General features: G+C 43.8%; 1 protein-coding gene across 1 annotated transcript in view; it reads left to right on the forward strand.

Moving 5' to 3' along the window:
• Positions 1-895: 895 nt before the first annotated feature.
• The window catches only part of FLT3LG (fms related receptor tyrosine kinase 3 ligand), a 43,166-nt gene continuing 28,878 nt past the window's right edge, over positions 896-15,183 (forward strand). Inside the window, exon 1 of the mRNA XM_033959910.1 lies at positions 896-1,083. The gene's annotated coding sequence lies outside the window, so the exon portion shown is untranslated. The remainder of the gene's footprint in view (positions 1,084-15,183) is intronic.

The raw sequence follows: 15,183 nt of genomic DNA on the forward strand, positions 1-15,183 counted from the left end.
GGTTTGAGTTTGAGACCACTGCTCTATACGCACGTGGTGGATTTCCTGATATGTGTTATCACTGACATGATGTTACTTTTTGGTTAATCTTCAATAAAAAGATTGAACTCAAAGAAATATGATTCAGTTTTAAAGAAAACTTGAAAGCCCCATTCCAGGGAGCTTAGCTGCTGCTCTAACATTTTCTGGACTCCCCTTTGGTATTTTCAGCCTTTGCACTTCCTGGGATCCCGCTCTGGTTACCTTCTGCTGATATTAGTCTTTGGTATTTTCAGAACCCGGAGCTCCCTGGTATTTTCAATGCCTGTAGTCTCCGGGTTTTTTGTTTTTTTTTTGAGAGCCCGGTGCTCCTTGCCTTGTGCTGCAGTCGCTGGTATTTTCAGCTCTTGTGTTCTCTGCATTTGCCTGGGTTGGGCTGCAGTCACTGGTATTTTCAGAGCCCTGCGCGCTCTGCAGCTTCCCGATTACGACCAGCCCTCTCTGCCTTCTGCATTTTTTTTTGTACTGGGAAGATGTTGTGTCGATTTCCCCAGAGCATATTGGCTTTAAAAAATTGCCAACTCAAAGAGAGGGTGAAGCCAAATCGTTGAAATTCTGGGCTCCATGCCCGAATGTGTGGACCTCGGCTCTAAGCCGGCAAAGATTCGGTGCATTGTGGGGACTGTAGTTTTTCCAGGAATGGGTTGGGGGTGCAGGGTCTGGTGTTGAGCTGGTCTCACTGCCTGTCTTGTGATGCCCCCCTCCCCACGTCCCCCATTGCTCCCTTTCTCCACGTTTTAACCTCCCCCCCCCCTTCGCTTTTTTTCCCCTGTCCTTCTCTACTACACCCAGTCTTCTGACCCTTCTCCATCCCCTGCCCTCCTGGCCGCTCTTTTCTCCTCCCCTTCTCTCCCTCGCTATCACTTTCGCTTTGCTTCTTGCTCTCTCTCCACCATGGGGGAGAAGCTGGAGGGAGGCGGTGGCGGTGGCGGCAGCAGCAGCAGCACCGGATTTAAGAGGAGCCCAGACTAAGTCCAGAACCGGTGCCGTCATCTGTCCCAGGAGGGGTGCCAATCCCAGCAGCCGTCCCCTGCTTGACGTGAGGTGAGTGTCCTTCTGTCTCTGGCTTGGTCCCTGCTGCCGATCCTTTGGGCTTTTCATACCGATAACGGCGTCTGGGGGGGGAAGGGGGCAGGGTAAAGCAGCTGCTAAGTGCTCAACATTAGAACCCCGCGATTACAATAGAGGGGCACATTTTGTGGGTGTAATGACACCCTAAAGGGGTGCAGGGCTGGATGCCGTGGTGGTGGTTCAGAGTGCAAGGGAGGGGGGAGGGGTGCTGCTGAGTGCAATTCTCAGGGGTAGGGGGACTGGTGCAGCCTTGCATTTTGTCTCTGGCAGTGATCGATCCAGGGTGCAGGATCCCCAAAAGCAGATCTATTCATTCCCCCCCCACACACACACACACCCAGAGATGCAAGCAGCAGCTCCCAAGTCCACCTGGGAATCATTTGGGGGTGCGCTTTCCCTCCAGGAACTTGTCTAAACCCAGTTGCAACACTTCGATTAGTTCCACAAGTGCCTACTAGAGGTCTGCACGGGAACGGGGATCACGAGAATCCCTCCTAATCCACGGGAATCCCAAGGGGATCCCCCTCTGGCCCATGGGACTCCCATAGGGACCCCCCCCCCCCCCTCTAGCCCACGGGACTCCCACAGGGATGGAAGGCTTTGGAAGCAGGGTTCGTCCATATAATATAATGGACACGTCAGCCTTAGTAAAAGAGGGGGTTTATAAGTCAATTACCTGAACAGAAAACAAAAAAGGGTTCCACCAAAAAGATTCCACAAGGAAAACAGCAGCGCAAACACAAAAGAAACTGTGGAATTGATGATCCTGTCAGAAGTAATTGCTGCTTTTTATGGGGACGGGCAGGGATGTTGGTAATTCCTTGCGGGGACGGGTGGGAACGGAGAGGATCCTGGTGGGGATGGGTGGGATTTCTGTCCCCGTGCAACTCTCTAGTGCCTACTTGTTGATTTCAGTGCTATTCGAAAGGGTGGCTAAGCCTTTTCTCTTCACCTGGTCCACTCCACTCAAGATTTTCTAGATCTCCGGCATCAGGCAGTCTGTTCTCCATGCTGCCCGGGCTTTCATAGCTTTTCCAATTCTGCTATATCTTTCTTTTGAGCCCTGGCCATCAGAGCTGCGTGCTGTCACCAGAGCCATAATGACATTTTTGGCTTTATTCTCCATCCCTTGGCTAATCGTTTCTATACGCCACTTGTTGCCAACACTGAGCCATGCCGACAAAACAAACTAATCTCCGGCCCCGCCTCCAAACTTTTGGTCGAGCCTTGCTCCATCCCACTTAGTGTGGGCATGGAAGCAAGGATCCCATCGTATTCTTCACGCAGACTCCAAGATCCTGTGCCTGAGTTTTTCACCTCCTAACATGAACCAGCATTATGTAGTTAACTAGTGTTTAAGCCCGTTACATTAACGAGTGCTAGAGTAGATGTCTGTCTGTCTGGGGGGGGCGGGGGTTCCCTTTGTCTTTCTCACCTTTATCTTTCTTTCTGTCTCTGTCTCCCTGGACCCCTGCCTGCCTGTATTTCTCTGTTGTGCCATGCCTGCCTTTCTCTCCGTGGCTCCTTTCCTATGTCCATAGTGTCCCATCCTATGTCCTTAGTGCCCTCAGTGCCTCCTGTGTCCTTAGTGCCCCTTCCTATGTCCTTAGTGCCCCCAGTGCCTCCTTCCCATGTCCTTAGTACCTCTGTCCTGTGTCCTTAGTGCCCCAGTGCTTCTGTCCTGTGTCCTTAGTACCCCAGTGCCTCTGTCCTGTGTCCTTAGTGCCCTCAGTGCCTCCTATGTCCTTAGTGCCCCTTCCTATGTCCTTAGTGCCCCCAGTGCCTCCTTCCCATGTCCTTAGTACCTCTGTCCTGTGTCCTTAGTGCCCCAGTGCTTCTGTCCTGTGTCCTTAGTACCCCAGTGCCTCTGTCCTGTGTCCTTAGTGCCCTCAGTGCCTCCTATGTCCTTAGTGCCCCTTCCTATGTCCTTAGTGCCCCAGTGCCTCCTTCCTATGTCCCCCTCGCTGCCTTCCAGACTTTGTCCCCCCCTCACCACCCCCCCCACCCCCCCCCCCCGAAGCCAGCCTGCATGCCTGCCTCCCTCCCTACCGGTTACCGGCACGAACCACAAAACTCAAAGCTGGTGATTTTTACGGGCAGTCCGGACGTGGAGTCAACACTTAACTACAAAACCTAACCAAACAGGAAGGCATAAAAAGCAGTCGTCTTTGCCCAGTTTAACTTGCCCCTACTTCTACTAATCACTTATATAGCACTATACATTTTACATTTATAGATGGTCCCTGCTCAGAAGAGCTTACAATCTAACTTGGACAGACAGACATGACATAGAGGGTTAAGGTTGCAGAATCCAAGGTGAGAGGTGTTAGGAGTCAAAAGCATTCTCAAAGAGCTGGGCTGACATTTATAGACAGTCCCTGCTCAGAAGAGCTTACAATCTAACTTGGAAAGACAGACATGACATAGAGGGTTGGGGATGCAGAACCCAAGGTGAGAGAAGTTAGGAATCGAAAGCACTCTCAAAGAAGTGGACTGACATGTATAGACGGTCCCTGCTCGGAAGAGCTTACAATCTAACTTGGACAGATAGACATGACATAGAGGGTTAAGGTTGCAGAATGCAAGGTGAGAGGTGTTAGGAGTCGAAAGCACTCTCAAAGAGGTGGGCTGACATTTATAGACGGTCCCTGCTCGGAAGAGCTTACAATTTAACTTGGACAAACAGACATGACATAGAGGGTTGGGGATGCAGAACCCAAGGTGAGAGGAGTTAGGAATCAAAAGCACTCTCAAAGAGGTGGGCTGACATGTATAGACGGTCCCTTCTCGGAAGAGCTTACAATCTAACTTGGACAGACAGACATGACATATAGGGTTGGGGATGGAGAACCCAAGGTGAGAGGTGTTAGGAGTCAAAAGCACTCTCAAAGAGGTGGGCTGACATTTATAGACGGTCCCTGCTCGGAAGAGCTTACAATCTAACTTGGACAGACAGACATGACATATAGGGTTGGGGATGGAGAACCCAAGGTGAGAGGTGTTAGGAGTCAAAAGCACTCTCAAAGAGGTGGGCTTTTAACGGGGCCTTGGACATTGCCAGAGATGGAGCTCACTGTAGGGATTCGGGCAGCTTGTTCCAAGCATAAGGTGCTGCATGGCAGTTAAGTTCTAAATGTCACACTAACCGGAAAAGCCACACATAGCCAGATATTAAATGCCAGCACCAGCAGGTGGCTTGGCATTGAGCATTTTAGCATAATGCTGATGGCACTCGTTGAATTTGAACCCTATCATTTCTTTCTTTTTTTTTAATTGAAATATTTTCACAATGTTACATTCACATAGTTAGGATATGGATCCAAAAGAAAATAGTATACAAATTAAACTAGAAATCCATTTAGCCCACATTACTATTGGAAGAAGACAACTCATTAATTTAGAAACCAGCAAGGAAATCAAAAAAATAGGAAGGAAGGGGAGAAAACCTTCCCCCCCCTTCCCATCTCTATTAAATACAAATGAGCGCTATTAATTATATACCCCAATTTGAAAAAAAGAAAACAAAACAGGTCAAGTTTCTTTCCCCTTAAGAAATAAATCTAAAGGAAGTGGATCCCCCAAAATATAGGGCTCCTTTTACGAAGCCGCGTTAGGGTTCTGAGCGCGCACACACTTTTAGCGTGCGCTAACCCCCGCGCTAGCCAAAAAACTATCGCCTGCCCAAGAGGAGGCAGTAGCGACTAGCGCGGCCGGCAAATTAGCACATGCTATTACGCGCGTTAAACCGTTAACGCGGCTTCGTAAAAGGAGCCCATTGTCTTTGCCTTGGACACGTAGTAGGCATTTGCAGGGGAACTTTAGAAAAAAAAGTAGCGTCCATTTCAAGAGCTTTAGGACGTAAAGCTAAAAAAACCTTTCTCCTAAGCTGTGTAGATTTCGCCACATCAGGAAACATCAAAACTTTGTCTCCGCAGAATTTCACCTCTCTATTTTGAAAGTAAAGTTTCAAAAGAAGAGCTTTATCTGACTCATTTAAGTTTGGATCAATTCTTGAGAATCTTCTAAAAAATTTCAACAAGTCAAAATCCACAACTCTCAATTGAGCCAACCCTCCTTCTACTGGAAATTTTTTCTTTTGGGGTATATAGTAAAAATTTGAAACCTTCATAGAATCTGAATTAGTTACCCCAAGTATCTCCTTAAGGGAAGCAGCCAGCTAGAGAGGAAGTGGGACCACTAGACGACGGAGACAGGAAGGGAGTGGTGAAGGAGGAGAAGGTAGTGGCAGAAAGGCTTAACATGTTCTTCTCGTCTGTATTTACTAACGAAAACACGTCCAACATGCCGGAACCTGAGCAATTCTTCAATGGAAGTCAAGCAGAAAAATTAACATTCATAGAAGTGAGCATTGAGGACGTTCGCAGGCAGATAGAAAAACTAAAAACCGACAAATCCCCGGGTCCGGATGGCATACATCCAAGGGTTCTGAAAGAATTAAAGGAGGAGATAGCGGAACTACTGCAGCAAATTTGCAACTTATCCCTGAAAACAGGCGAGATCCCGGAGGATTGGAAGATAGCCAACGTTACGCCCATCTTTAAAAAGGGATCAAGAGGTGATCCGGGAAACTACAGGCCAGTGAGCCTGACTTCAGTTCCTGGGAAAATGGCAGAAGCACTGATAAAAGAAAGCATTGATCAACATTTTGAAAAGCACGAACTTCTGATAGCCAGCCAGCATGGTTTCTGCAAGGGACGATCGTGCCAAACAAACTTACTGCACTTCTTTGAAGGGATTAACAAACAGATGGACAAAGGAAACCCCATTGACATCATATATCTAGATTTCCAAAAAGCCTTTGACAAGGTGCCCCATGAACGTCTACTCCGGAAACTAAAGAACCATGGGGTGGAAGGAGATGTACATAGATGGATCAGAAACTGGTTGGAGGGTAGAAAACAAAGGGTAGGAGTGAAGGGCCACTACTCCGACTGGAGGAGGGTCACAAGTGGTGTCCCGCAGGGCTCGGTGCTCGGGCCGCTACTATTTAATATCTTCATAAATGATCTAGAAACAGGGACGAAGTGCGAGATAATAAAATTTGCGGACGACACTAAACTATTTAATGGAGCTCGGACTACAGAGGAATGTGAAGAATTGCAAAGGGACATGAACAAACTAGAAGATTGGGCGACGAGATGGCAGATGAAGTTCAACGTTGAGAAATGTAAGGTATTACATGTGGGGAGCAGAAACTCGAGGTACAACTATACAATGGGAGAGATATTATTGAATAAGAGTACCCAGGAAAGGGACTTGGGGGTATTGGTGGACATGACAATGAAGCCGACGGCACAGTGTGCAGCGGCCGCTAAGAGAGCGAATAGAATGCTTGGTATAATCAAAAAAGGTATTACAGCCAGAACGAAAGAGGTTATCCTGCCGTTGTATCGGGCAATGGTGCGCCCGCATTTGAAGTACTGCGTCCAGTATTGGTCGCCGTACCTTAAGAAGGATATGGCGTTAGTCGAGAGGGTTCAGAGGAGAGCGACGCGTCTGACAAAAGGGATGGAAAACCTGTCATATGCTGAGAGATTGGAGAAGCTGGGTCTCTTTTCCCTGGAGAAGAGGAGGCTTAGAGGGGATATGATAGAGACTTATAAGATCATGAAGGGCATAGAGAGAGTAAAGAGGGACAGATTCTTCAAACTTTCTAATAATAAAAGAACAAGAGGGCACTCAGAAAAGTTGATAGGAGACAGATTCAAAACAAATACTAGGAAGTTCTTTTTTACCCAACGTGTGGTGGACACCTGGAATGCGCTTCCAGAGGACGTGATTGGGCAGAGTACGGTACTGGGGTTCAAGAAAGGATTAGACAAATTCCTACTGGAAAAAAGGATAGAGGGGTATAGATAGAAGATTACTGCACAGGTCCTGGACCTGCTGGGCCACCGCGTGAGCGGACTGCTGGGCACGATGGACCTCAGGTCTGACCCAGCAGAGGCATTTCTTATGTTCTTATGAGATAACAAATGAGTCGAGGGAAAATTTACCAACCTTAAATTCTTTGCCCTTGCTTGATTTTTATTCATCTTTAGCTTATAATGAATATTCAAGGAATCTTTAGTAGATGCTAACATAGAGGACTGCAAATTCTTTATCTGTTTTTCCATCACAAGCGTACGTTTATTTAGATTCCCGATACTGACATCTACATTCCACAACTTGTCTACTACTTCCTTGAAAAAAAACCTGTACCTGATTGGTAACTTTTTTCAACATTACCTTCATCCTCGTATTTAAAGTCCACAAGTCTTTTAAGGTAACTTCCTCCGGGTTTTCTTCCAAACCCTCAGACTGGCTAACGGTTTCAACAAAAACTTGAGGCATCTGAGAAAATACAATCTCTGAAGCCAGCTGAGGGTCGGAGGCTTCAAAAGAAGCTGCTTGTGAGCCATGTGACTCTAAGCTCCTAGGAAGATCAGGAGGGAGGGGACGGGTACGTTCTGGGGAGCTTAATGAGGCTCCTGAAATGGAATCGTCTATCTGGAGGTTTTGGAGCCCCAGGTAATTATCAAGTTTTTAACCATAGGTCCAATTGTTACCGGAGTTGAGATTTGAAATTTACCCTTACGTTTACCCATTACAAAATCCAGTATACTCAACAAAAGATATTAGGCTTATCTCCATTATTGTTGCTCCAACAGCTCCAGTGGCTCCCAAGGGGCTCATAAGGGGCATGACCTGCCCCTCAGGGCAAGCCCCTCTGGCCACACCCTGTGGCCGCGTGCCTATGGCCACGCCACAGGAGTAAGTGCGTTCTTATCTCCTGGGTTCAGGATCCGATGGTAGTTGGTGTCCTTTTCCAGTGCCTGTTGGCAATAGGCACTCAAGATGTCCAGGAAGTGCTCCAGGGAAGAAGCAGACAGGTAATATAGCAATTTCAAAAGTCTCCACTCCCTAGTTTGTTCACTGCGCCCTCCAGGAGATGCTTCCTTAGATTGCCACAGGAGTAAGCGCGTTCTTATCTCCCGGGCTCAGGACCCGATGGTAGTTGGTGTCCTTTTCCAGTGCCTGTTGGCAATAGGCACTCAAGATGTCCGGGAAGCACTCCGGGGAAGAAGCAGGCAGGTAATATAGCAATTTCAAAAGTCTCCACTCCCTAGTTCATTCACTGTGCCCTCCAGGAGATGCTTCCTCCTGAACCCTATCATTTCTAATTATGTCGAAGAGCACTGGTCTTAGTACAGACCCTGGGGCACTCCACTGTTTACCATTCTCCCCTGGGAAGACTGACCATTTAAATTTACACCCTCTTTTCTGATATCTGTCTCCCAATTCACAATTTGTAATTCCATTAATTTCCTCAGGAGCCTCTCACAAAAGATGTTATTAAATGTCTTTGGAAAATTCAGATAAACCATGTCAATTGACTTTCTTTTATCCACATGTTTATGAACAATGTCTAAACAAACATTTAACAGATTGGCATAGCATGGCTGCCCTTTGCTAACTCCATGTTGGTTCTCTCCATTAACTCTTGTCTATCTACGTCAGTGTCCCGCAAACTTTGTTGAACCGTGGCACAGTAAACATAGTGGCCACAGCTCATGAGATCCTCACGGTGATGCAAGGACAAAGGCTCTCCAGACGGGCCCTGAACCACCAGTGGGGGGGTGCTGGCAGGAAAGACGCACAGGCGCTGGCTGATTGTCTACAGTAAGGTGCCTCTCCACTTCCCCAAATCTCAGGAGGCACACGGTTTGCGATACACTGATCTACGTTACCAGTAATTTTGTTTTTCTGAATTGTTTCTCTACTATATTGCTAGCACCACCGTCAGGCTCACTGATATGTAGTTTCCAGATCACCCTAGAGCACTTTTTAAAGAGTGCCATTACACTGGTCACCCTCAAGTCCTGATTGTTGAGGATGTAAATGAACATTCAGTAGGAGCAGATAACTCTGAAAAGACTACTTTCTCCAACAATTCTGAGAGGAAGCACAAGTTGGAAATTGGTTTATAGCTAGCTGGGCTCAGGGAAAATTTTTCCAGGAAGGGACAACCACTTTTTTCCTTGGGGCAGGTAGAGTTCCTGTTTAGAGACAGTTTAACTGTGAGAGCCAGACAAAGCAGGCCACGAATGGGTTCCTTAAGATAGTTAGATGGAAGAGGATCAGCTTCCTTGATGCTCAGTCTCCACAGTCCAGAAGGAGAAGGGAATAGATCAGAAAATGTTACTGTGCCGCAGGGCTCGGAATCACTGGACAGAAAGCCAGCTAAGCACAGTAGTTTTTAAAAATGCCCTTCAAAGAACAATCTTATCAGGTTTGAAAGTCATACTTTATCTTTGGATTGGACCGTTAAGACCAACATATAGTCATTGGCGTTCTAGAATGTTACACATTTTAATAATGGAAAGTATGCAATTATCAGAATGGGACACTAGACAGGGAAGACAATTTTTTACTATTTCCCAACCTTATTTAGATACATTAACACCACACACTCACAGTCGCATATTATTTAATATGTAATTACAGTTCTAAAATGGGGGAAAAGGGGAGGGAATTGGGTATATTTGCTTTTAGTGATAATGTTTATTATATATTAACTCTGTAAATGTTGGTTTTCTTCTTGTATTTGAAATGATTTTTTACTATTTTGTTTGTATTTGAAATGTAATACATTAAATTTTTTTTAAAAAATGCCCTTCCCCTAGTGATTTGGCAGATTTGACTATATTATGATCACTGTTGCCAAGTGCCCCAACCCCACCCCCACTGTTACCTTCTGCACTGGAGTGCAATGGAGTGAGGATGAAATCTACAGTGGTCCTTTCTCATCAGTTTGAGGAAGTACAATCTAAATATATCACCTCCCTAACGTGTCCCTAGGAGACATTACCCAACCAATAATTTAGGTGAAATAATGAGGTGTGATTGAATTCAGCAGTTATTATGGTCCTGTCAGATGGGTAGTAGTAAAGCAAAGAAGAGATGCCAAGCCAACCTCCTGGGTATGCAATGGCAAGAAAACCAAGGAAGCATGCCTTGGGGTCAGTAGTATGGAATGTTGCTACTCTTTGAGGATTCCGCATGGAATGCTGCTACTCTTTGGGGATTCTGCATGGAATACTGATACTCTTTGGGGCTATAGAATCTTGCTTACTCTTTGAGATTCTGGAATGTTGCTACTCTTTGGGGATTCTACATGGTATGTTGCTAGTATCTGGGGTTCTGGAATTTTGCTACTCTTTGGGGATTCCGCATAGAATGCTGCCACTCTGGGAATTCCACATGGAATGTTACTATTTGGGGTTCTGGAATTTTGCTACTCTTTGGGGATTCTACATGGAATGTTGTTACTATTTTGGGTTCTGGAATCTTGCTACTCTTTGGGGATTTTACATGGAATGTTGCTACTATTTGGGGTTCTGGAATTTTGCTACTCTTTGAGGATTCCGCAAGGAATGCTGCTACTCTTTGGGGATTCTTCATGGAATTCTGCTACTATTTGGGATTCTGGAATCTCACTTACTCTTTGAGATTATGAAATGTTGCTACTCTTTGGGGATTCTACATGGAATGTTGTTACTATTTTGGGTTCTGGAATCTTGCTACTCTTTGGGGATTCTACATGGAATGTTGCTACTATTTGGGGATCTGGAATTTTGCTACTCTTTGAGGATTCCGCAAGGAATGCTGCTACTCTTTGGGGTTTCCATATGGAATGCTGCTACTCTTTGGGGTTTCCATATGGATGTTGCTACTCTTTGGGGATTCCGCATGGAATGCTGCCACTCTGGGGATTCCACATGGAATGTTACTATTTGGGGTTCTGGATGTTGCTACTCTTTGGGGATTCTACATGGAATGTTGTTACTATTTTGGATTCTGGAATCTTGCTACTCTTTGGGGATTTTACATGGAATGTTGCTACTAATTGGGGTTCTGGAATTTTGCTACTCTTTGAGGATTCCACAAGGAATGCTGCTACTCTTTGGGGATTCTTCATGGAATTCTGCTATTTTGTTAGGATTTCACATGGAATTCTGCTACTCTTTGGGGTTTCGGAATCTCACATACTCTTTGAGATTCTGGAATGTTGCTACTCTTTGTGGATTTTACAAATAGGCTGTGCAAAAATGCAAAAATGAAACATCATGAAAAAGCCTAAAACTGGCACTTATCTTTTCAACATGATGTAACATGCAACGGCAAGATAATCGAGCCGTGAAGTCCCGTATATCCCAACCAACGGGGACCCATTTCGCCGCACTCAAGCGGCTTCCTCAGGGTGATTTATGGCAAACGGGTGGTATCATATAACGGGGACCCGTTTCGCCATACTCAAGCGGCTTCCTCAGGGTGATTTATGGCAAATGGGCTATGAATAAAGACAGAAAGACATAATGATTAATTTAAAAAATCTAAAGTATAAAGTTGTTAAATACTAAACCGGCAAAATTAAAGCACAGCTTACTTACTGGTATCATATAGCAATCCGGGCTGTTGTTACACAAACCCGCTTGAAAAAATGGCGCTTAAGAGCACAGAACGCCAGCACGTGCGCGTTGAAACCACCAATCGGGTGTTTCAAGAAAAGAAAAAATGTCAAAACATTAAATGAATGAGCAACACAATCAGATGAAAACAGACCAATCTAAAGCCGTATTGAGGCCATGTGGATAGATCCACCTCAACTCCCGTCTCTGTAATCTCTTAACTCTGTCTCCTCCGCGTTGAGTTTTAGGTTCGTGGTCAATTGCTAATACCCTAAGGTCAGAGAAATTATGTTTATAATATGTACAGTGTTCTACAATTACCTCAGAACATCTATTGCGTTTCAGGTTAGACTTGTGTTCACATAATCTGGTTTTAAGATCCCGTGTGGTCATTCCAACATACAGCATCTTACAGGGACAGAGGATGACGTGTATAATGAAGGTGGATCTGCAATTCGTAAAGTGTCTCAATATGTATTGTTTATTATTACTAGGATTAGTAAAGATCTTAGTTTGTATAGTGATTTCACATATAATGCACAAAAGTTTCAAGTTTATTAGGATTTTATATACCGCCTATCAAGGTTATCTAAGCGGTTTTTACAATCAGGTACTCAAGCATTTTCCCTCTCTGTCCCGGTGGGCTCACAATCTATCTAACGTATCTGGGGCTATGGAGGATGAAGTGACTTGCCCAGGGTCACAAGGAGCAGTGCGGGGTTTGAACCCACAACCCCAGGGTGCTGAGGCTGTAGATCCAACCACTGCGCCACACACTCCTCCTCCAACCACTGCGCCACTTATATGGGCAAAGAAACTCAAACCTAAAAGAGATTCTTTGCCCATCTACAATGAAATCCTTAACAACATCTCAACATATTAAATGCCTTTCGTGCAGTATATGTGAAATCACTATACAAACTAAGATCTTTACTAATCCTAGTAATAATAAACAATACATATTGAGACACTTTACGAATTGCAGATCCACCTTCATTATACACGTCATCCTCTGTCCCTGTAAGATGCTGTATGTTGGAATGACCACACGGGATCTTAAAACCAGATTATCAAGTTTCAAGTTTTATTAATTTTGATATACCAACCATCAAGTTAATATCTGGCCGGTTAACAATATATTTAAAAGAAAGAGAAACTAAAAGAAACAAAAAAAAAAAAGGTATTGTATATATACAAATAACATTACCAGACGAACTAGACAGTGAGGATAGAAGGGAAGGGAGGGTGAAGTTACATATTTGAGAAGAAAAATGGAGATAGTGGGGTTAGGATAAAACATAATGGAGAGGGACGCTTTAACGAAAGCGGTTATTATTGATAAATAGAATAAAAAAAAAAAACAGGAATGATGGCTCTAAGTGTTAGCGAAAGCATCACGAAATAAAAAAGTTTTTAAATCTGTCTTAAATTTGTCGAGTCGTGATTCGTCGCGGAGTTGCTGTGGCAGGGAATTCCAGAGGGTAGGGGCAGTTACTGCAAAATTTACTTTACGTGTATTGTAGAAGTCTTTGATAGAGGGGATAAAAAGAAGTTTTTGATCAGTTGATCTCAGAGTGCGTGAGGAACAGTAGGGAATGAGAAATTTGTCAAGGAATGAGGGCAGATGAGAAAGTTTTATTTTAAAGGATAGTAATATAATTTTAAAGGTGATGCGGTGAGTAATAGGGAGCCAGTGTGCTTCTTTTAAAAGAGGGGTGATATGGTCGTATCTGCCTACTTTATGGATAAGTTTTATTGCAGTATTTTGTATTAGTTGTAAACGACGAATTTCTTTTTGAGGGAGGCCATTTAGAAGAGAGTTACAGTAATCGAGATGAGAAATTACTAATGAATGTATCAGGATAGTGATTGAGTTAGTTTCAAGGATAGAAGTTAGAGATCGGATGATGCGTAATTTATAGAAACAAGTTTTAACCACTGAACTTATATGATCATGAAAGGTAAGATCCCTGTCAATGATTACACCTAAAAGTTTTATCTTAGTGTCCATTTGGATTGGTGTAGATTTAATAGAGATATTGTCCAATAAAAATTCTGTGGATTTGATAGGAAGTAACAAACTTCGGGATTTGTCTAGATTGAGGGAAAGCTTGTTTGTGTACAACCAATCATATATGGTGTTTAGTTTGTTATTAATGTCTTTGATGTCTGAAATGTTTAAAGTATTAATTGGGTGGAGGAGTTGTATGTCATCGGCGTATGCAAAAATAGTAAATCCGATGGATTGAGCTAATGTAAGGAGAGGAGATAAGAAAATATTAAATAGTAGTGGGGATAGGATAGAACCTTGAGGGACACCATAGGAGTGAGTTGTGGCTGCAGAGGAAGTATTGTTTATACGTACTATATTGTAACGTTCATTAAAGAAGGATGTAAACCATAAGAGAGCTGAACCTGAAATACCGCAATCTTTAAGTCTATTGATCAGAAGAGAGTGATCGATGGTGTCAAAGGCAGCTGCTAAATCTAGGGAAATAAGAACCACAGATTTTTGATGGTCATGATAGTATTGAATGGTAGAGATAAGGCCTAATAGCGATAGTTCTGTAGAATGGGATGAGCGGAATCCTGTTTGACAAGGATGTAGAGCATGGGTTTTTTCGATAAATTCAGAGAGTTGGGAATGAATGATTTTTTCTGTTAATTTAGAGATCGTAGGCAGATTAGCGATGGGGCGGTAATTTTTGGGTAATGAGGGATCTAAATTGTATTGTTTGAGTTTGGGAAAAATTATGTGAACACAAGTCTAACCTTAAATGTAATAGATGTTCTGAGGTAATTGTAGAACACTGTACATATTATAAACATCATTTCTCTGACCTTAGGGTATTAGCAATTGACCACGAACCTAAAACTCAACGCGGAGGAGACAGAGTTAAGAGATTACAGAGACGGGAGCTGAGGTGGATCTATGCTCTTAATAGTATGCATCCACATGGCCTCAATACGGCTTTAGATTGGTCTGTTTTCATCTGATTGTGTTGCTCATTCATTTAATGTTTTGACATTTTTTCTTTTCTTGAAACACCCGATTGGTGGTTTCAACGCGCATGTGCTGGCGTTCTGTGCTCTTAAGCGCCATTTTTTCAAGCGGGTTTGTGTAACAACAGCCCGGATTGCTATATGATACCAGTAAGTAAGCTGTGCTTTAATTTTGCCAGTTTAGTATTTAACAACTTTATACTTTAGATTTTTTAAATTAATCATTATGTCTTTCTGTCTTTATTCATAGCCCGTTTGCCATAAATCACCCTGAGGAAGCCGCTTGAGTATGGCGAAACGGGTCCCCGTTATATGATACCACCCGTTTGCCATAAATCACCCTGAGGAAGCCGCTTGAGTGCGGCAAAACGGGTCCCCGTTGGTTGGGATATACGGGCTTTTTCATGATGTTTCATTTTTGCATTTTTGCACAGCCTATTTGTATTAGGAGGCTAGATTTGCACTAGCCACTTTAGAAAACGTTATTGTCTGAGCTTTGAGTAAGGCATGTTTTGCACTTTAGGCTTGATTGCACAGTATTTGAAAAATTAAAAAAAATTTAAAAAAATATATAAAACAATAATTTATTCTTTTTATA

The sequence above is a fragment of the Geotrypetes seraphini genome, chromosome 10 (genome assembly GCF_902459505.1).
Source record: "Geotrypetes seraphini chromosome 10, aGeoSer1.1, whole genome shotgun sequence".
NCBI lineage: Eukaryota > Metazoa > Chordata > Amphibia > Gymnophiona > Dermophiidae > Geotrypetes > Geotrypetes seraphini.